This window comes from Mandrillus leucophaeus, unplaced genomic scaffold (genome assembly GCF_000951045.1).
Source record: "Mandrillus leucophaeus isolate KB7577 unplaced genomic scaffold, Mleu.le_1.0 Scaffold309, whole genome shotgun sequence".
NCBI classification, from domain to species: domain Eukaryota; kingdom Metazoa; phylum Chordata; class Mammalia; order Primates; family Cercopithecidae; genus Mandrillus; species Mandrillus leucophaeus.
In genome coordinates this window covers 2,071,503-2,094,323 of record NW_012103243.1, presented here as the reverse complement: position 1 = coordinate 2,094,323, position 22,821 = coordinate 2,071,503, and the positions used below count along the sequence as shown (strand labels likewise).

Sequence of the window (22,821 nt, the reverse complement as noted above, 5' to 3'; positions counted from 1 at the left end):
TATATTTTAATTTAAAAATGCTCAAACTGCAGCAGTAAATCTATGCACTTAGCACATAAAAATCATTAAGAGTTTAAATGTTCAGACATAATATTGGGGTTGACTAACACACCTATAGGTGAATGCCAACTACTAAATTCTAACCACCAAAATACTTACTTTTTATGTCACATATAAGGCAATCTTTACAAAATTTACTGCAAAATATTTATAAATACTAGACAAATGGATTTTCATTGAGAATCCATCAAAGCCTGCAACCAGGGCACCACCTATCTGCTGCTGAGAAAAAGTCCTACTTTTATATATTATACAACTATAGGCTATTGTGTTCTTACCAAATGAAATGAGAAAAGTAAAAGAAATGAAACTATCCCTTAATCTCAGTGACTGTCTATGTGGTGAAAGCCTTTAGCTGTGCCATCCAACATGGTAGCCATTAGTTATATGCGGTTATTAAATTAAGATGTATTCAAAGTATAAAATACACAAAAGATTTTGAATTTACTCCAAGAAAAGTATAAAATACATCATAATTTTTGCAACAATAATTTTATTGTTACATACACACATTTGCAGAATAAAAATCAAATAATTTGTTTCACTTAGGTATGTATTAGACAAAAAAGCGAGACTTCAACAGACAAGCACAATAATTTACTATAGTTTAAATTCATCTCCTAAATATTTCTGATGCACAAATTTAACTTGGTATACCACACCATAAATCTAAACTATCTTGAGTTTAAATAAATTGGTAGTGTCCTCACTCCCCCACCTTCCATGGATGGTGACATAAAGGATGAAACAAAGGATGGACAAAAATGTATATCAGATGATGTACAAAGGATGAAAAACCAGTAATTATGACTCTGATCTCTAGTAAGCTAACATTTCAACTTACACATTTATAAAAATAGGGAAACACTTTACTCCTAGAAAAACAAATCTGTATCAAATAAGAAGTGCTTATATTTACTAAAGTATATATGATTATAGTGAAAAATGTCCTAATTATCTCAAAATCACAGCAAAGAGAACTGCTTCTCGTGTCCTACTATAATTTTTCGTTATAATTAGTGTACAACATTACCTTCGGTAATCTCAATCCCTTTACTTTTATCGTCCTTCTCCTTTAAAATCTTTCCTTTCCCCAACTATCTTCTCTTCTCAAGCTTTGCTACTTACTAAGAGTGGGCCCCAAGCCAACATCATCAGCATCTTCTGGGAGCTTGTTAGAAACGCAGAATCTCAAGTTCCTCCCACGACTTATTGAATCAGAATTAACATTTTAACAAGATCCACTCCCACCAGCCCCCAAGATTTGTAGGGAGATTAAATTTAAGCAACTCTGCTCTACACTTGGTGGAAAGAATTTCTAGCCTCATGGTCTGTGTCTCTTGTTCTTACCGTTTACACGTTTTCATTGGTCCTCAGGTTAATAAGGTTAGTAAGCACGTTAAAAACCATTGATTTCAAAACTTACATTTTATAGATAGCAAACTAGAAATAAACATTAATGCCTAGCACAAGACTTTACAAGAAAAGGCCCTTAATAAAAGACAAGTTGGAAGACAAAGGCAAGATGAGAGAAGTTGAAGCTAAAAGAGGTTAACGGCTTACACGGTTTCTATAGCTAATTAGTTGCATGGTGAGACAAGAATCTGTGTCTCATGTTGACTCCAAAGTCCAATGTTCATTCCAATATATGATGCAAGACAGAGCCAGAGTTTCTGAGTCCCACCTCTCCCAACATCTCACCATGATTTACACAAGAGAGTATGTCCTTGTGAATAGGTGAATGTGCACACATGTGAAAACCTAGGCACACCCAGCTCTGGAGTGTTTCCCAAGAAAACAGGGTGAAATATTAGAAGTTTAAGCTAGGCACAGTGGCTCTCGCCTGTAATTCCAGCACTTTGGGAGGCTGAGGTGGGCAGATCACGAGGTCAGGAGTTCGAGACCAGTCTGGCCAAAATGGTGAGACCCCGTCTCTACTAAAAATACAAAAATTAGCCAGCCATAGTAACAGGCACCTGTAATCCCAGCTACTCAGGAGTCTGAGGCAGGAGAATCGCTTGAACCTGGGAGGCAGAGGTTGCAGTGAGCCAAGATTGAGCCACTGTACTCCAGACTGGGTGACAGAGTGAGACTTCATCTTAAACAAACAAACAAACAAACAAAAAAAAACAAGATAGAAGACTGATAATAAGCGAGAAGCTATATTTGGATAAGGGCTGAAATTTTTTTTAAAGAACTGATTACAGATAGGAATTCTCAGATATAGGAAGCACAACATAAAAAAAAGCAGGATAAATAAATTTACATCTATACATTGTTGGGAAACTACAGAATATAAAATACATATTTTTTTTTTCTTGAAAACAGGTAGGGAATAAAAATAAAATACATTATTTACCATTAGTGGAACAGATATGTCATAGCAATAGTGAATGCCAGAAGACAGTACAAGAGTATCTTTCAAATGCTGAGAAAAATTATTTAACCCAGAATTATATACCAAGAAAAACTGCTATTCATTAAAAAGGGTAAAATCAATGTAGTTTCCGATTAAAAACGTGAACTTATCTGTTTTAGATTTTCACCAAAAGAACTTCTAAACACAATGGAAGAAAAATGACCCTGCAAAGAGACACTGAAATATAAGATGAAAGGTGAGAAAGAATCAGGTAAACCTTGTAGATCTAAATAAATGCTATACATTAATAATAATGTCTAATTTATAGGCTGACAAAACTAAAAGACTGGAAATCAAGAGAATATTTTATGTTCTAAGAGGTGTGGTCAAAATTAATGTTCTAGGCCTGGCATGGTGGCTCACGCCTGTAATGCTAGTTGGAGGCCGAGGCGGGCGGATCACTTGAGGTCAGGAGTTTCAAATCAGCCTGGCCAATATGGTAAAACCTCACCTCTTACTTAAAAAAAAAAAAAATACAAAAATACAAAAAAATTAGCCGGGCATGTTGGTGGGCGCCTGTAATCCCAGCTACTTGAGAGGCTGAGGCAGGAGAGTTGCTTGAACCGGGGAGGCGGAAGTTGCAGTGAGCCTAGATCGCACCACTGCGCTCCAGCCTGGGCGACAGAGTGAGACTCCATCTCAAAGAAAACAAAAAACAAAATTAATGCTCTAAAGTCCTAGTATCATTTAGGAGAGGTTTAAATATTGACAGTAGATGTTAAAAGCTGTTAAACACACACAGCAAAACTTCAAAGACATCAGAGGCATGGAAGCAACCAGGGTAGATACCTAACTTCCAAACCAGTAAAATGGAGGAGAAAATTAGAACGGAAAATAAAACAGAGCAACAAGTCAATATTAGAGGGAAAAAAAACTTTCAAAATGTCAGAAAAATAAAAATATGGAGTTGATATAAATACATGTCCACATATATCAGAAATCACAATAATCTGAAAGCATTAGTTATATGGTGGACAATAACATACTAGATTTTAAAAAATCCAACTATATGCTGTTTACAAAAGATATACCTAAAACAAATGGACCCAGAAAGGTAGAAAAAATAAAAGGGTGGAAAAAGAAAGCTGAGGGCAGATATGTTAATATAATGCATAATAGACCTTATATAATATTAAAAGCATTATTAAAAATAAAACAAATGTTAAATTAACCAAGAAGGTTAATCCACTTCAAACACTAGCTTCTTTAATTTTGTCTGTTTGAGTACATATTTATATGAATGGGATCTAACACTGTTTTCTTCTATAATTTGCTTTTTTTCTCTCAATGAGACTCATTCATGTTAATGTTTGCAGTTATATATAGTTCATTCCACTGGTGAATTCCATAGTATACATGTATCTATGATTAATGTATTCTAATATTAATTGGTAAAAAGTGAAACAGGTGACATGTATAAGAACAGCAATGCCGGGTGCAGTGGCTCACGCCTGTAATCCCAGCACTTTGGGAGGCAGAGGCGGGCGAATCACGAGGTCGCGAGATCGAGACCATCCTGGCCAACATGGTGAAACCCCATCTCTACTAAAAATACAAAAATTAGCTGGCATGGTGGCACACTCCTGTAGTTCCAGCTACTCGGGAGGCTGAGGCAGGAGAATCGCTTGAACCCGGGAGGCGGAGGTTGCAGTGAGCCGAGATCCCGCCACTGCATTCCAGCCTGGCGACAGAGCAAGAGTCTGTCTCAAAAAATAATAACAATATAAAAAAAGAACAGCAGCAATGTTTGTTAATAGCCAGAAACTTGTAACAATGCAGAGACTCATAAGATTGCTTAGAGATTGTCCAAATATGTAGCACTAAAGCCATGTATTGTTAACACCGGGGATACATTCTGAGAAATGCATCCTTAGGCAATGTCACAGTCACACAAGCATTGTAGAGTATACTTACACAAACCCAGATGATATTGCCTGTTATCCATCTAGGCTATATGGTACAGCCTATTGCTTCCAGGCTACAAACCTCTACAGCATGTTACTGTATTGAATAACATAGGTAACTCTAACACAATGGTATTTGTGTATCTAGACATATCTAAATATAGAAAATGCATAGTAAAAAATACGATACAGATGGTATACCTGTATAGGGCACTTACCATGAATGGAGCTTGCAGTACTGGAAGTTGCTCTGGGTGAGTGAGTGAGGGAGAGGTGAGTGAAAGCGAAGGCCTAGGACTCTTTTGGACACTAATGTAGACTTTATAAACATTGTATACTTAAGCTACACTAAATTTATTTTAAGATACACTCTTTCTTCAATAATAACTTAACCTTGGTTTATTGTAACGTTTGACTTTACAGACATTCAAAATTCTTCACTTTTTGATTCTTGTAATAACACTTAGCTTAAAACATACATTGCACAGCTGTACAAAACTATTTTCTTCCTTTATATTCTTGTTCTGTAAGCTTTCTTCTATTTTTTAATTTTTTTTTTTTTTACTTTTAAAACTTTTTGTTAAAAACAAAGACAAACACACACATTAGCCTAGTCCTACACAAGGTGAGAATCATCAATATCACTGTCTTCCACCTCCACATCTTGTCTCACTGGAAGGTCTTCAGGGACAGTAACACACATGGAGCTGTCATCTCCTGTGATAACAATGCCTTCTTCTGGAATACCTTTTGAAGCACCTGTCTGAGGCTGTTTCCGAGTTACATTTTTGAAGGAGGATACTCTAAAATGATGATTAAAAGTACACTATAGTAAACATATATACCTACTAATATAGTTGTTTATTATCATTATCAACTATTATGTACGGCACATACTTGTATTGTGTATACTTTGGGAGCATAGTCATTTGTTTACACCAGAATCACCATAAACATGTGAGTAATGTATTGCACTGTGGGGTTACAATGCCACGAGGTGACAGGAATTTTTCAACTCCGTTATAATCTTATGGGATCACCATTGTAGAGGCAGTTCATTCTTGACTGAAACATTGTTATGTAGCACAGGACCGCATACACTGTGCTACAAAACAAACACAAAGCTATAAAGAAAGGCGAGGATATGATTAATATAAAATTCTTGATAGTAGTTACCTCTGGGAGAAGAGGTGATGTAATCTGGAAGTATAACTAAGAGCCCTGGAACTACCGATGGTGTATGGTGGTGGGGGGAGGTTCTGCAAGTTCGGAGGATTTTCTTACCCTAGGATCAATTTATCTCAGAGAGCTAGTTAAAAGCAGTAAAGAGATGGAAAACTAAATTTCCTGACTACAAACAGTTTCCCAAAAGCATTTCCAAATGATAGTTCTAAAAACTGATTCTTAAAGAAAAAAGCCGGGTGGAGGGAGAAGTTCCTTTGGGAAATAGTACAAATCATATTTCTCCGCAAAAGTTCTACTTAAAAAGCACTAAAGTCCTGAATGTCAGAAACTTACTTAAATCGCTTTAATTTAGTGTTTCCCAGATGAACTGTCCACTGAACACTCCTTTTCTTTTTCCATATCCTACAAAATGACTACTTAAAATCCAAGATTAAATTTTTAAAAATTAAATCTCAAAGTATGGAAACCTAAGATAGAAAGAAAGAGACTGGTCAAATTACAGAGGGCCTTGAAACCAGTAGGCAAAGGAGAACCAATGAAAATTTTGAACAAGTCCAAACCACAGCAATGAACAGAACCAGGTTTTAGAAAGATTACAGTAAGAATAATAATCTGCATGAACAGTAGTGTGAAATTGTGGGGATACTAATCACAAGGCCACTGTTAGAGTCTGAGAACTAAGAAGAAACTGGACTAAACAGAGGTAGTACAAATGGAAAGGAGAGATGCAAATTTCAGCAACAATATAGAAGATTCTTCTGGATTTGTCAACTGACTAGGGAGGAATAAGGAACAAAAAGAACTAAAATATTTTCAGTAGGATGACTAAAATATACAACTCCTTTAAATCTTCACAGCCAGCCTATTAGGTATTATGAAAGACTCAAAACTTAATTTTTCCAAAAGCATAAAACTAGTAAATGATGAAGCTAAGAATTAAGTATTTCAGTTGATAGCTCAAAAATAAAGAATGTATTGAACTTATCTTTGGATCCATAGCCCAACACTGTTTCCTTTACAGCAAGAATAAGACTTTAAGCTTTCTAGACAGGTGACTAGGAGATAATGATATTATTAGTACATAGAAATCAGAGGTGCAAACTTGTTGGTGAAGACTCTATCTTCAATTCCCTCCCTCTCTTGGATAATCCATCCTGCATATTCTTCCAGGGGACAGAAAAGACAGATCAGTGAAGAAATGAGTTACAATTCTTGCAGAGAACTTAAAGAACTTAAAAGCTTTTCTCAGAAGCATAGGAAACACTCAACTGCTAAGAACAACTGGTAGCAATTACCTAATTCTGATACCTGGCCAGCACTGTGCCCAATGATGATACCTAATACAATAACCAGTAAGGTCTACCTACTGGGAAGTTATTTCAATAGGAACAATTTTTTTCAAGTACACAGCTGTGTTTTTAGGCATTATTATTACAACTATCAGGATGATCTCATCATTAGAAAGGTCGAAGTTTTTTAAAATTATTTAAATAAAGCACTTTACCTACTAAAACTTAATTGAACCATAAGACATCATCCAGTATATGACATTCTCAGAAAAATTCCAGTCACATAACTAAATGTCCTCCAAAATGAAGTAGAGTAAAAAATAAAATAAATAGTGCACAAATCTTTAATTCAGTAATACTTTCTTTATGGTTCTTTATTCCTTACTCAGTATCATCATTCATGCAAACCAATGTATTTAACAACTGAAATGGAATATAGCCTCCTAAAATAATAGATTCTAAAAGGTAACTGTTATAAACTATTGTCAGCTGACATCAGTGAGAAAATCTACCCCCTTTCCCCAAGGGAGATAACAATTTCATGGAGAGGACAAGTTAAAGAAATATCTCACTATTCCACTATGGACATATAAAACATTTTAAACACAATTTATCAAGCATGTAACTAATAACAGTTATGCAGTCATCTACTTACATGAACTAGGCTGCAAACAACTTTAAAAGGACATTTTTTAGGACACTTTCATTGAAGGAAGTAAACTGAGCAATCATGAACAGGGCACGACAGCAGAAAGAGGTGAAAAGTGAGCCTTCCAGGTGGGGCCAATCATTCCAAAATCTGAGAAACAATTCACTCCTGTTTAGTAGTATTAGAGGTGATTTCTCTTACATGTGAAAGAATGTGGGCCCATATATCATGTCAAGTCACTTAAAATCTCCCAGAGGACCTGACTGCTATAATGGAACTGTTCAATCTCCAGGTAGACCATGGCCTGCCTATTCCTCCCTTTTCTGCTTCTTGCCATCCCTTCTTTGTTACGTTCCCCTCTAGAAGCATACCATGTTGCTTCATGACCTAAGTCCCTGCTCATGCCCTCCCCTCTGCCCAGAGTGGCTACCTGCTATTCTTCACCTGGATAATGACTACTACTTTTCCAAGACTGCTCTCAAGTTCTATCTCCTAGAAAAGTAATTCCCAGACTGCAGAGGTGGTCATTTCACTAGTAAATATGATAAAAATACAGAGTATATAGACACACTGCAGTTTTTTGGGTCTTTGGCATGTATGTTACTGTTTAACCAAATCTATATTACATTCTTTCAAAGATCCAAGAGTTAACTGTACCTAAATCTAGGTTTTAAAAATGGCTCCTAACACATTGGATGAGATATATTTAAATCTCTAAAGATGAGAAAATGAAGAGCACACATTTTCCAGATCCCACAGAAAAGAACCATTAAATCTCAAGCACTAGGGTTTTCTTCAGCCAGTTGTCAAGGATCAGAAGGAAAAGTAATTAAATGAAATAGGCACTAGACTCAAACTTACTGCTCTATTCAGTCTGCTGGAGTCCACCAATGCAAAGAGACAGGGAAAAATAACATCTTTACAGTAAAATGCCTGAATTCTCAATTAAGTATAATAGTGCTTCTATAACCAACTCTATTTGAAAAGGAGTTAAGGCAAAAGTGTGCATAGTATATTTTCTAGTGAAAACCCAGAAAGCCTTCACTAGAAGAGCAAACTATGGTCTGTACAATGTCTTTTTTTATTATTATTATTTTACTGTTATTTTTATTTATTTATTTATTTTTGAGACAGAGTCTCACTCTGCTACCCAGGCTGGGGTGCCGTGGCACGATCTCGGCTCACTGAAACCTCCACCCCCTGGGTTCAAGCAGTTCTCCTGACTCATCCTCCCTAGCAGCTGGGATCACAGGCATGCACTACGACACCTGGCTAATTTTTGTATTTTTAGTAGAGACGGGGGTTTCACTATGTTGGCCAGGCTGGTCTCGAACTCTTGACCTCAAGTGATCCGCCTGCTTCGGCCTCCCAAACCACTGGAATTACAGGTGTGAGCCAGTGCGCCCGGCCCTGTACAATGTCTTTTTTAAACCTCCTGCTTGCTGATCAGGAAAATAGCTTAAAATGCAACCATCTCATTTCCCACATTATACATTAAACTTCACTTACTCATTTATATCATCCACTTACCCACCTACCTCTACCACCTTAAGGTTGTATTAAGTACCTGCAACATGCAATGCTTTGTCGGAATGAAATGATGTATCTTTTCAGCTTAGGCTAAGATAGGGAAGATGATATACACAAAGGGGCAGCAGTATTTGACCAATCAGTGGTTTTTCTCCCTTTTACAGCCATTATAGCATCTAAAGAAGTTTTGAATTTAAATATATTCGGCCAGGGAATGCACTTTGTAGTGTGCTGATACATTCGCTAACACCAAGCTACTTCACACATGTGTATTATCTGCCTGGCTCCTAGAAGGCATTTGAGCTTCAGACTCCTGAGGTAAATGAGTGATAATAGTTCCTTTACAGTTACAAAGTCCTATCACCTACACTATTTCATCTTATCTTTTATTATTTCTATTATAGGGATGAGAAACATGAAGCTCAAAGGGGTGATTTCTCCAAGGTCACACAGCCAGTAAATCATGGATCTGGGAGAGCTTATTCTGATTCAACTAGAGAGAATTCAGATATGAAAATGGAAAGATAAGTAGAAGCACTAGTGGCAAAGGCCTAGAATTGCAAGAAAAGTAATTTATATTTTATTTTGTAAACCAAGGAAAGGCAGTAAACAATTTAAATTAGAAGTCAAAAGGGTCACAAAGATCATATTAGAATTTGAGGAGACTTGATAGTGGTACAAAAGAAAGTAGAAAAGTTAACGATTAAACAGGGAGAATAGTTAGGCTATGTCAACAGCCAACAGATTGAAATGGGACATATATATATGTTGAACATATATACACACACACATATGCATATATATGATGGACATATATGAACTTCTGACTTCTAACTTAAATTGTGTGTGTGTGTGTGTGTGTAAGACTAACGGACCTGTTTAAAAAACATTTGTTTTGCTTGAAAATAGTAAAATTTCCCTGGTAATTCCTAAAAACATAGTTAAAAGCACTGACAAAACGTCTGTCTCTAGGATGAATTCACACTGAGCTAGAAAGATTAGCGAGACAGATGGAAGAGATAGACAATGCGACCAGAAATAACTAAACCCTGGCTAATATCTTATTATGTGAGTTACTTATTCTCTCTAAATCATAACTTCCTCTTTTGAAAGGTGAGTATGATAAAAACTGTTGTCCTTCAAAAAACTGAGTTCTAACCATGCAAAGTTGACAACTGTGACATTGCAGTTATTGTTAAAGTCTACATTATTGACAGTAATAGAGAAAACCCTAAACCTTAGTAATACACGAACTCTGTATTAACCAATTCTATAAAATAACTAGAATAAATCACCAAAAACTATTATCAGTATTTTAAAAGAAAGGCATAAGCATTTTAGTTTATCATTTTTTATTTAAAGAAACATGATCTGATTTACTTTTATATTTAACGTGATGGGAAAAACAATCAGGAAGTACACATAAGTCAGATTATTTTTAAAGTTTTTACAGCTAGCTAAATCTATTAAAACCTATAATTTGTCAATGTAGAAATTAATCTGGCAAGTCCAAATGAGTAATAGATTTTATATTAAAGACTTCATATATCAAAAAAAATGAACAAGTTCACAACTTAAAAAAAGAACTACTTCTTGATGAACAAGAAAGACTTGGAATTAATTTTTGATCTTTGCCTTAGAAAATGTACCTTTTCTTCGCCATGTAGGTAGCTCAAATAATTAATTCTACTCAGTCTATTCTGGCAACACAAGTTACATTTTTTGACTGCTAACTTAATCATATGGCATCTTGTATTATAGCAACTACATAAATTTGCCAATAAGTTACCAGTTTGAGTCGAATTAGTTAATGTCACTTTCTACTTTAGAATTTTAATTGGTGTAACTCAAAAATATAGGCTTAACACCAAGCCTCAAAACACGTTGATTTCAAACACATTTTTATTAAATTGGTGGGAAAGTAGATGGCTTCTCACTTTCATTTTTAAAGTTTATATAATAGCACAGAGGAGGTGAAGGTATACAAAAAGGGAAACCAGTATGACTTCACTATGGAATTAGTGAAAGTACTAAATTAAAATAACAGGAGTCAGTGTTCACCATATGATATTGAAAAAATTTAATTTAAGTAACATTAAAGAGTATAAAGAATGGGAAATGTTCATGAATCATTTATCGAATTTTTAAAACTGAGCACTACATTTTGTACATGTAGTGTTTGTGGAAAACCAAACTGATTTCAATCACTTAGGATACATTATTTAAAAAAAAAACAAAACCTGAACATGTATATTTAGAGATTAAAAATGCATACCTGGGGATTAATAAGAAGATATTTCTGCAAGACATAGAGATAGAATATAGCTTCCCTTTAATGCCACTTTTGGGTTACTGCTATCAACAGAAAATAAAAGCAGATGCCCATTCTGATCAATATCTGAAACCTAATTCAAATGGTTATTTCTCTTCTTTGTAGCACTTACATGAAATGATGGTACAACCCCATGTATTTCAGCCCACCCCCGACTTCTGATTCAAAAATGGATCTATGGCAACAATTATCTAACAACCTCTTAAGTGCCTGTTTTATGAATCTGGCCCTTACTCAAGAAGTTTCATTGAAAAGTCTTTTAATCTCCTTCTGAAAAGAATTTACAGGACTGCATTTAAGTTCAAGTTCAAGGGTATTAAAATGTACAAAGGAGGGTGAAAAAGGTGCTAGGTTATAGATTTTAACTTCTTAACTAGAAAATTGACTCAAAATAGATTTTCTAATTTACAATGAATCAAAAGAGAAAACATTAGACCATAGCAGAAGTGGCACAAATGTATCAAAAACGAAATGAATAAACATTTGAGGAGATTTATTATTAGAAATTGCAATAAATTTTGGAAAGATGAATTGATTTTAGTTAAAAGGTATAACTGACAATTTATTGGGCGGGAAGATGCATTATTTTCCAATTGTTATCCATCTACAGTAAAACTGATTTGTGTCCTATTGTATTTTATGGAAAAGGAGAGTGCAACTTTCAGTGATTTAGATTAAATGTATTAATCATAACCAAGCACTGTGAACTATATATCTACTATTAAAGAAGATTTTTGACATTTAATTCTGTAGCAATATTTTGGCTCTGTACCACTCTTCCTAAATCCAATTCCTGCTACAGTTGGCAGATTTCTCCCTTTTAATTTTATGAGGCTTAAAGTAGCATTTAACCACCCATGCGGTAAATAATGCGGGATTAGAAATATTTAGTGTTTTGTTTCCCTTTCAAGAGTGGTAATCCATCAAATCCAAAAATGTTCTCTAAAATTTTTCTATATTTTCGGCAATCTGTAATATATGGTATCATAAAATCCATAAAATTAAATAAAATGCATTACATAGCTAGAATTGATCTGCTTTTCTTAAGAACTGCATTAACCTAAAAAAGCAGGTAAAATTCACTTTCAACCAGAAGCACGAATCCTTATTGCAAAACAAAACAAAATTAAAATTAAAGATTAAAACAGGATACTTAATTAGAATATTTTAATTTTGTTTCTTCAGGTAATGAATCTTAAGGAGTATGCAAATAATTTCTAAGTAGTTTAATCATTTAGTATCTATCTAAACAAGATACTGTTAGAAGTATTAGAATAATACAGAACAATTATTTAACATCTAGATGCTCTAGGTACATGGCTAAGTGCTTCATAAATGTAAAACTAAATTTTAAGCTTAATATATCATATGTGATGCATATTGGTTCCCAAGAAACACATTTAACTCATAATTTTTTCATACATGTGAGGCACAAGGCAAAAACGAATTGATTCATCTACAGGAGCTGATATTTCTAACTATAATTTAGAACAGTTACAAGCCATTTTTATATTTAACATGTGAACTTAAAAATAATTAACAACTGCTGTTTAAAAAAGTATTTTTTATTATTAAATCAAAGTAACCAACAGAAGTACAACTGACTTTAAACAAAATCAAATTCTAACTTTTACATTTTAATTAATATGAAATGCTAATTTTGGTTATTAATGATTCCAAATTATTATAATCATCACACTGTAACTGCATGCGGTACTTTGAGATATATCAAAGTAATAAAGTAACCTGTCAAATGAGTAATTATCTATATTTAATCTATATATAAAACAAATGGCCCAGAAATGAGTAAAGTCTGTAATTCACTCAAGACACAGTGATGCTATATATTCATGGTTAGAACATCTAATTTCTTCATACATATTCATACCTTAATTCACTTAAAAAAAATTCATGATTATAATTGTTGTAAAAAGAAGTTTATGTCCTCCTAGTGACTAAATGAAATCAAGGATTACCTATTGGAAATAAGATAATCTAAAAAGAAAGTGTGTCTGTGTGCACATGTGTGTAAAGGTACCTTTCCCATATATAAAGCGCCTGCTTTGCCCTCCTTGTCCTTCACAGTGCTCCACTGTGGAGCTGGGAGTTATATACTGAGAGAAATAGGATGAAAGAAAACGCATCCAGTCAGTTAGACAGCTAGCACCTTTAAGGAGCATGCCAAAGGAAAGTAAGGGCATTTCAGTAACAAACATATGATTACAGTAAGATGTTAAGGAAAGAGGGTGACTCTGAGATTACGTTCAATCAAGGAATGAGTTAGATTAACTGGTATTTCCTAAAAACAGTCAATTCCAAAAGTTGAGCAAGCACAGTTTTGAGACGCTATATAAGGAAGAAGGATTAGTGAAGAAGGAATAGGTCTGATATTAGTATATATGAAAGGGGCTAATGCCAAATACGTGGCTTGAATTAAATTATTTATTTCAATATCATTTATAATTTTAAAGAGTAAACTAAGGATTCAATAGTAAAAACCCTTGAATCTTTCCCCAAAAGGGGAACTCAATCAAATTTTGAGACAGGCAATGTTGTAAAGTTCACAAGTAATGTAAATTTCAAGTCTCAGTGTTTTCAAAAGTAACATTCAAAAAAGCAACATCACTATAGCTCTAGCTGATTATACGGGAAAAAGCATATTTTTCTGAGAATTTTAATTTGCAACTGTGATCTCTTTTTTTTTTTTTTTTTTTTCTGACGGAGTCTCGCTTTTGTTGCCCAGGCTGGAGTGCAGTGACGCGATCTCAGCTCACTGCAACCTCCACCTCCTGGGTTCAAGGAATTCTCCTGCCTCAGACTCCCGAGTAGCTGGAATTACAGGCGTGTACCACCACACTTGGCTAATTTTCGTATTTTCAGTAGAGAAAGGGTTTTTACAAGCATGAGCCACTGCACCCGGCCGATCCTTCTTAATGTAGGTAATTCTTTGAAAATCTATTTGTGAACCCATAAAATGGATCCTACAAAGGTGCTCCTTATAAAACATTAAGTGTTATTCAAATATTTACTGTTGTCACTAACTTTTAAAATATATATATATGTGTGTGTATATATATGTGTGTGTGTATATATATGTGTGTGTGTGTATGTATATATATATAAAAGAAAACTGACAGGTAACAGAATAATTTACTTTTTAATAAACTTGAGAAAGAAAAAACCTACATGTCACAGTAAGAACCTTTTAACATAACTTAAATCAAAAGATATCAAGAATAGGAGAGAAAATATTAAGTGGGGTGAAGTAGTAGAAGAAAGAATTGATAGAAAGAAGGATAAAGAGTATCTTTACATTATGAAAAATGATTACATTGAAAAATAAAACACATTTACAATTCAAAAAATTTAATTTCATAAACCAAACTCAGAATAACGATTTGTCCAGTATATTCATTAAATTGACCAAAATATCTGGCTGAGATATATTATTTTAGTGGGCAGTTAGGTTTATCAAATTTTTAAAAAATTAACTGGAAATATATATTTTACCCTTACAAGGAATGCTGTATAGCTTGATGGTTCAGTCCTTGGGAAATTGGCCACGAGGCAGTGTTAAAATCCTGTGACCTTGAACAAGTCATTTAAGCCATTTGTCCCTCAGTTTCCTGGTCTATAAGATGGAGAGGAGATAATATTGACCTAATTAGGCTTTTTGTGAACATTAAATGATTTGATATACAAAAAAAGATTAGAATAAAACCTGGCAATTAATAAGAACTCAATAAATGTTAGCTATTATAATGAATAGTAATCAAATATTTCTGCCCTTTTATATTAGTTTAACACAAAAGTTGATATGAAAAATAATTTAATAATATTCTATAATGAAATATTATACTGCCAAACGAATGAAAATATAGGTATGATTTAGGATCTCTCCATCATTTTTTTCAAGTGTAAAAAGCAAGGTTAAAGTCACAGAAGCTCTATTTGTACAGATGAGTATGGAAGGGACTGGACATAGGGAAGGACTTTCTACTGGATACTTTCTATTTGAATTTTAAAACCTGTGTATTTATTATTTTAAAATAATGATAATTAAAAGAAAAGAACACTAGCTAGGACTTCCCAGGAAATCTAACACACTGATCACACATTTATTTCAGCTTCCTCCCAAAGCCCCACTAAAATCAATAGAATAAAAAGGTACAACTCTACAAGGACAAAGAAAACAGAAAAGAAGATACCAACAGACAAAATATGTCAACAGGCCAGGTGTGGTGGCTGTAATCCCAGCATTTTGGGAGGCTGGGGCAGGAGGATCACTTAAGGCCAGGAGTTCGAGAACAGCCTGGACAACATAGCAAGACCCCTGTCCCTACCAAAAAAAAAAAAATAAAGATTAGCTGGGCATGGTGGTCAGTGTCTACAGTATTAGCTACTCAGGAGGCTGAGGCAGGAGGATCACTTGAGCCTAGGAGTTCGAGGCTGCAGTTAGCTATGAGGGAACTGCTGCACTCTAGCCTAGGCAACAGAGTGAGACTCTTGTCTCTTAAAAAACAAAAAAGGCAAAATCACAGAAGATGAAAATCAAACAGATGTGAGGCTGACCGCCCAGCTGCTTCTATGTGCAACAGGGTGGGGAGAGGGTGGCAATAAAAAACAAGCTGACTGAAACAGTACACGCCAGAAAAGTTCACAAATTGGAGGCTCTAGATACCTCTTAAATAGGCAATTCATGGATAGTCTATTTTTTAAAAAGTTGATCCCCAGATCCCATTTCTCAGCCCATATAGTCATATACTACAACTTCTACCCTATATCCCACCAGAAGCTCAAAACTGATTAAATGAAAATGTTAAACTAGAAAGGGGTCATTCCTGCAAAGCTCATGTTACTCTTTTACTAAAATCAGGAAAATTCAGTGAAAACCTGCACAACGAATAAAACCTGTCCTTCTTTACAACAAGAATGTTGGCTAGTGGACGCCATTGTATCCCCACCCCAAATAACAAAGGCATGTCATTCTCTCTGCAGCTTGCCAAAGGGAAATCCCTATGGATAGCAACACTTATGGATCCCCCAACCAAAAGGTCTAGCAATCCCTGCATCTGCACACCAGGCATCCAATCATCTTTTTAATGTGCTGTCAACTGTAACTGTATATGCTATCATTTCATGAAGCACATAAAAGGGCAAAATTAAAACAACGAAAACCCTGGAAACTAATATTTGTCAGAAAGAATGTTGTTGTTACTTAAAGTTACACTGGCAATATAACTAATGGTGGAAAACTGCCTATAAAATATAAGGTCGGTGGGCACAGTGGCTCACATATGTAATCCCAGCACTTTGGCAGGCTGAGGCGGGAGGATTACTCGAAATCAAGAGTTTAAGACCAGCCTGGACAACATATCGAAACCCTGACTCTACTAAAATTACAAAAAAATTAGCTAAGTGTGCTGGTGCAAGCCTGTAATCCCAGCTACTCAGGAGGCTGAGGCACAAGAATCACGTGAACCTGGGAACTGCAGGTTGCAGTGAGCCAAGATTGCACTGTTGCAATCAAGCTAGGGCCACAGAGCCAGATTCTGTCATGAAAACAAAACAAAACAAAAAACCCTAAGGTCATACCCAGTAAATAACCATCAACATTTAAAAAAAAAAATTTTTCTTTTTTTTTTGAGACAGAGTATCACTCCGTTGCCCAGACTGGAGTACAGTGGCTCAGTCTTGGCTCACTGCAACCTCCACCTCCTGGGTTCAAGCAACTCTCCTTCCTCAGCCTCCCAAGTAGCTGGGATTACAGGTACCTGACACCATGCCTGGCTAATTTTTTGTATTTTTAGTAGAGATGGGGTTTCACCATGTTGACCAGGCTGGTCTCAAACTCCTGACCTCGTGATCCGCCCGCCTCGGCCTCCCAAAGTGTGGGATTACAGGCGTGAGCCACTGCATTCAGCCTAAAAAAATATTAAACACATACAATGTGCTAATAACTCCCATCATTGGAGCTATTGTATGTGCTAATAGGACTCCCATCATTGGGTACACATAGTTAAAATAAGCAGATGGTTAACAGTATAATATACTAGGTTATCTGTGAATGAACTAATGAGTGGCAGAGACAGAAGGTATAATGCCATTTCAGATAACAGTGACCTCAAAAGTGTGAAGAGTTGGGGAAGGTTTTGAAAAAAAGGTATAGAATTGAACTGATACCTGAAGGACATGAATCTAGCAGAAAGAAGTGAGGGGTACACTGTTGTGAACAGAGGTGTAATATACATGAATATGGTTGAATATGGGAAGGCTGGAGAAAGGGTGGGGGCACTGAGAACATAACACCATCTGGAAAGGAGTGAAGTATTATAGGTCATAGGTGAAGAGGGAAAATAGAAAAGAACAAATTGAATTTTACTAAGATGGTAATGGAAACTATTTCCTGGCACAGGAGTGACATGAGTATAACCACACTTTAGAAATGTTTACTTGGAGTTACGTGTGATATGGATTAGAGGCAGGAAAATCAAAAGACAGACCAGGGAGGAGGCTATAAAAATGTAGGCTATGAGATACTATATTAGGGTAGTGATAGATGAAATTGAAAAGAAGGGGCTGCTATGACAGATGAAGAAATAAGGATCAGACTTGTCTAGATGTGGCAAGAGTGGAGGCAGACAAAGACAACACATAAAACCAAATGTTAAGTTGAAGAACCAAAACCCACTCAGGATCAATGCTTCCCTTAACAAATGTTAGGTCTCTTTTTTTGCTCCCCCTTTCTCAATTTTCAGTAACCAAACTGTAAGGTACCTGAGGACAAATTTTGTATCCCCAGCCCCTTGAACAATGCAGATATCCTAAGTCTTCATGACATGTGCATACAGCTGAACCAAAAACTTTATAGTTGAAAACACAATTAGGCAAGACATCAAGTTTCTGAGTCAAATGTAACATATACTTATTTTTTCATCTGACAAATGATATAAAATACTTTTGTGAATTTTTATGAAGTATTTCTGTGAACTGAAAAATTAGAAGAATTTATTAAGGATACATTTAAATGAGATAAAATGAGATGAAATGTAAGTAAGAAACGTTTAGTTTTTAAAGAACAATTTCTAGACTGAATACTTCAAAATCAGTTCAAATCTAAAACACCTCAAAAGAACCAAGTAGATACCATCAAATGTAACTACATAGTTACATGTCACTTAAAGATAAACACTCCTGCAAGTTCAGAATTGTATGGACCTGGAATACTTCAATAGTAAACTGTCTATGACCAAACATGAGATTGAAATATGAAGTTCTAAGAGGAAGATTAATGGCACAAGTCATTACTCCTTTGGTAGGAAAAAAAATCATCAAATTGCCCCCATTAAGTACTGGTCAGTGTTTCAGATAATTGGGACTGAACAACAAAAATTTTACAAGTTTTATTGGCTTAAAACATACATAAGTACCTGTTGGCATCTCTGGTTTATCACAATCCCCTTTCCTGGATGACAGTCAACAAATATCTGGTTGGCATTCTCTAACTATAGTAAAGAAAACTCCTATCTAGATGATTTCATTATGAATTTTCAGTTCTTCAAATTGACCTTCAGTTGGAGGACTTGCAGGTGACTTCTGTATAGAAAGTGCTTGTTAAATATTATTTGGAAGTGTTCTACTCATCATTGATTTTGAGCTTTTCTGATATTAGGTATCTGACATATCTGAAGGGAAAGTAGAAAACCGAATTTTATAGACCATCAGAATAATTGTATCAGCAACATAAAAGGCAGAAAAACAGAGTAGAAGGTTCCTAGAAAGTAAAATGTTTGCAGCATTTCTGTTTCCCTGATTTTGATTTTTAAAAAACAATAACAATGGGGACTATGGCAAAGTCATCACCATTTTAAAAGACAACTAAAAAAAGGTGTTGCGTCTTCATCTGTGAAGTCAAATGGTCACCAATCAGCAGCCTTAATTTTCAAAGAAAGAGCATTTTAAAACATATTTCAAAGGTTTCTTAGGATACAAAAGAGAAGTTTTAAAATGATAATCATAGTCTAAGAAGTATTTTTAGAAAACCTCACATTTGCAAATTCAATGTTTTTAAAGAGATTCATTAAAAAGTCCATAGATCATATATATCTCAAAAACAAAAAAGTAAAATAAACCATTTCTTTGCTAATAAAGGAATGACTTAAGAATTTGTATGCAAATACTAAAGTAAGAAAAATAAAAAGCAGAAAGCACGGTATTTCATGCATTTTTAAAAAGGTAATAAAAAGACTAGTTGTACTGCATAATATTTAAGTAGCCATGAAAGCAGAAGAGTAAACTGGTAACCCTCTGTAGGGAAGTTCTTACATATTAAATTTCAGGACATACATTATGATGAAATCTAAAGGGAACATCCAAAATGCTATATAAATATTTAGCATCTGTAAACTTTCTGTAAAAAAAAAAATCATTCAAAAGTTACAAAGAAATGGTAAATGTTTGAGGTGATGGACATCGTAATTAATCTGATTTATTACATATTGCATACATGTTTCAGAATATCACATTACCCCATAAATATGTATAATTATTACTGTCTCAATTAAAAAAATAAACATAAAGGCAAAAAAAAAATTCATAAGCATTAGTAGGAAAGCTGTACCTAGTAAACAAAAGTGCCTTTTTTTGCTATTCACAGGCCTATCTATAATGACAGTTAAAACCTTTGGGCAATCTGATCAGGAATCACGAGAGATGGCTAAAACCTATCCCAACTTCTTGAATGAAAAGGGATGAATAATGTACGCCCTTGCTCCTTTCCCCAACTGTTACAATGGCAATTAGAAGAAAGGCACTAGACTGTCCAAGGCTGAAAATCCCAGCCTGCAAATCATACTCTCTCCAATCAACATCATATCCTATAATTCTCTAACACTTACCCTGCTTAATTTTCTCCAGGTCCATTTTTATTTCCTTATTCTCCTCCCAACCTCCACCAGGTTTATTTTTATTCATTAAAATGTAAGCTTCAAGAGATCATATCTAACTTGTTCATCACTAACACCTGAGGCCCAGCAGTATCTGACACTGGTATTACCTAGTATCAAAAATCTTTGTTAAATGAGTGGATGTCATGCAAGAGTTGATCAGAATATCAGGTCCAGTAAAAATTTAAGGGTTCAGTCTAGTCTATGGATCCCACCTACTGTAGAAAAGGCATGGATCTTAGCCTCCTGATATAGTCTTAACGAGTAATTATCTAATGTACTCTCTACATTGCTGCCCATGTAATCTTTTAAAAAACAAATCTGATCATCTTTAACCCCTTGGAGATTACATGGGTTCACATGCATTCCCATGGACCACAACGTCCATAAGGACCTAACCCCTGCCCACATTTTCAGCCAAACCTTTCCTGCTACATAACACTCCACACAAGCATATCTTATATCTCAGTAATACCGGATTCACAGTTTCCTGAATACCCCAGGCTGTTTCAAACTTAATCCTTGACCATGCCTTTCTGTCTGCCAATTTCCCTACCCAATCAGTAGGTAAGTTCTAGCTTATTCTCGAAGTCTCAGCTAAAAAGATCAACCTCCTTTAAGAGGCTTTCCCAGAGTTTTGCTAAGTTATATGGGAAAGGAGGGGAAAGGAATATAAGAAATACAGAGGATATTATCACAGCTGAACTAACAGAGCAATGTGACAGCTATGAGGCACTTTGTAAAACAGGCTGGAGAGATGAGGGACCATGGAAGTCAGGCAGGGAGAACAAGCTGCAACAGAGCAAGCAAGCAGACCAAAAGGTGCTAGAGTTAGATCAGCAAAAAGGTACTATAGACTATCTGAGAAACATACAAAGGGAAGAAAGGGTGAAAATGGAGGATTGGGTTCCAGTGATTAATCTGATAGAAGCAGTAAAAACATTTCATTATTATTTTTATTATGGCACACATCTTGATTATGCTTGCCATTCAACATACAAAGAATGCTTGTGAGTATTTCAAAAATAACTCACACTTTGTAACCAGTCATTTTGTAACAAAGAAATGAAGACTACTTTATGAAGCGAATTTATTTATATTTATTAATATTAGCAACATGACAGAAATATAACTTCCGAATCATATTAATTTTGGCTTGTCAAAGGAAGAACATGTAATAAACTGTTTAAGTTGTAAACATAAATGTATATTATAGATATGTTAATAAGATTCATGAAAAAAAAATATATATATATATAAATAGCCTGTAGAACAGCGTCTGGCACATAGTAAGCAACATTGTGTCTGTAGTAATTACTAAAAATACTAACATTCACTTTGCAAGGTACCAGATTTCTGAAGGATCACAAACTCAAATGACAATGAAGTCTTTGAAGTCAAGTCAATTCAAAGACTAAGTTATCAGAGAAGCAAGAACCAATATTTTAAATATATGGAAAAATATATGTTGTCAATTTTGGTAACATTAAAATACCAAGATTGAACACCTGTTCATATAATTTTTCCTAATGGGTTTTCAAGACTAAATATGGAGAATATAACAAACATTAAAATACTGCTAATTAAATGAACAAATATACTACTGTATTGGCACTATTTAAATTGGTAAATATCTGCTCTTTTAATAAAGCATAATACAGTAAGAGTATCAAGACAGATACCATTTAATAGAACTGAATGAAAAATTGTTCAAGTCATATTTTCAAATAACTATGGATATTAAATTTTTATGATATTGAATCTACAGTTGTAAATGACATCAAAATAGAGAATTTATTTATTTATTTTTATTTTTTTGTGATGGAGTCTCACTCTGTTGCCCAGACTGGAGTGCAGTGGCATGATCTCAGCTCACTGCAACCTCTACCTCCCAAGTTTAAGTGATTCTCCTGCCTCTGCTTCCCTAGTAGCTGGGATTACAGGCACATATCACCATGCCCTGCTACTTTTTGTATTTTTAGTAGAGATGGGGTTTTACCATGTTGGCCAGGCTGGTCTTGAACTCCTGACCTTAGGTGATCCGTCTGCCTTGGCCTCCCAGTGCTGTGATTATAGGTGTGAGCCACCGTGCCTGACCCAAAATAGAGAATTTTAAATGAAAGAGACTGTATTAAAATGTCTTTTGTAAAAGAAATATTTATTATAATTCTATTAAGTTGTACTTTTCTAAGATACAGAATCAAGTTGTTATCTCAAAATAAGTTATTTAAAAAAGTGTCAGTTTCTGGCTGGGCATAGTGGCTCACGACTATAATCCTAGTACTTTGGGAGGCTGAGGTAGAAGGATCACCTGAGGTCAGGAGTTTGAGAGCAGCCTGGCCAACATGGTGAAACACTGTCTCTACTGAAAAGACAAAAATTATCAGGGCATGGTGGCACACAAAGGTGGTCTCAGCTACTAGGGAGGCTGAGGCAGGAGAATGGCTTGAACCCGGGAGGCGGAGGTTGCAGTGAGCCGAGATCGCACTACTGCACTCCAACCTGGGT

The 22,821-nt window shown here is 35.1% G+C and overlaps 1 protein-coding gene across 1 annotated transcript in view; it reads right to left on the bottom strand.

Moving 5' to 3' along the window:
- The window catches only part of GPATCH2 (G patch domain containing 2), a 202,260-nt gene that overhangs the window by 151,977 nt on the left and 27,462 nt on the right, over positions 1 to 22,821 (bottom strand). The window lies entirely within an intron of this gene.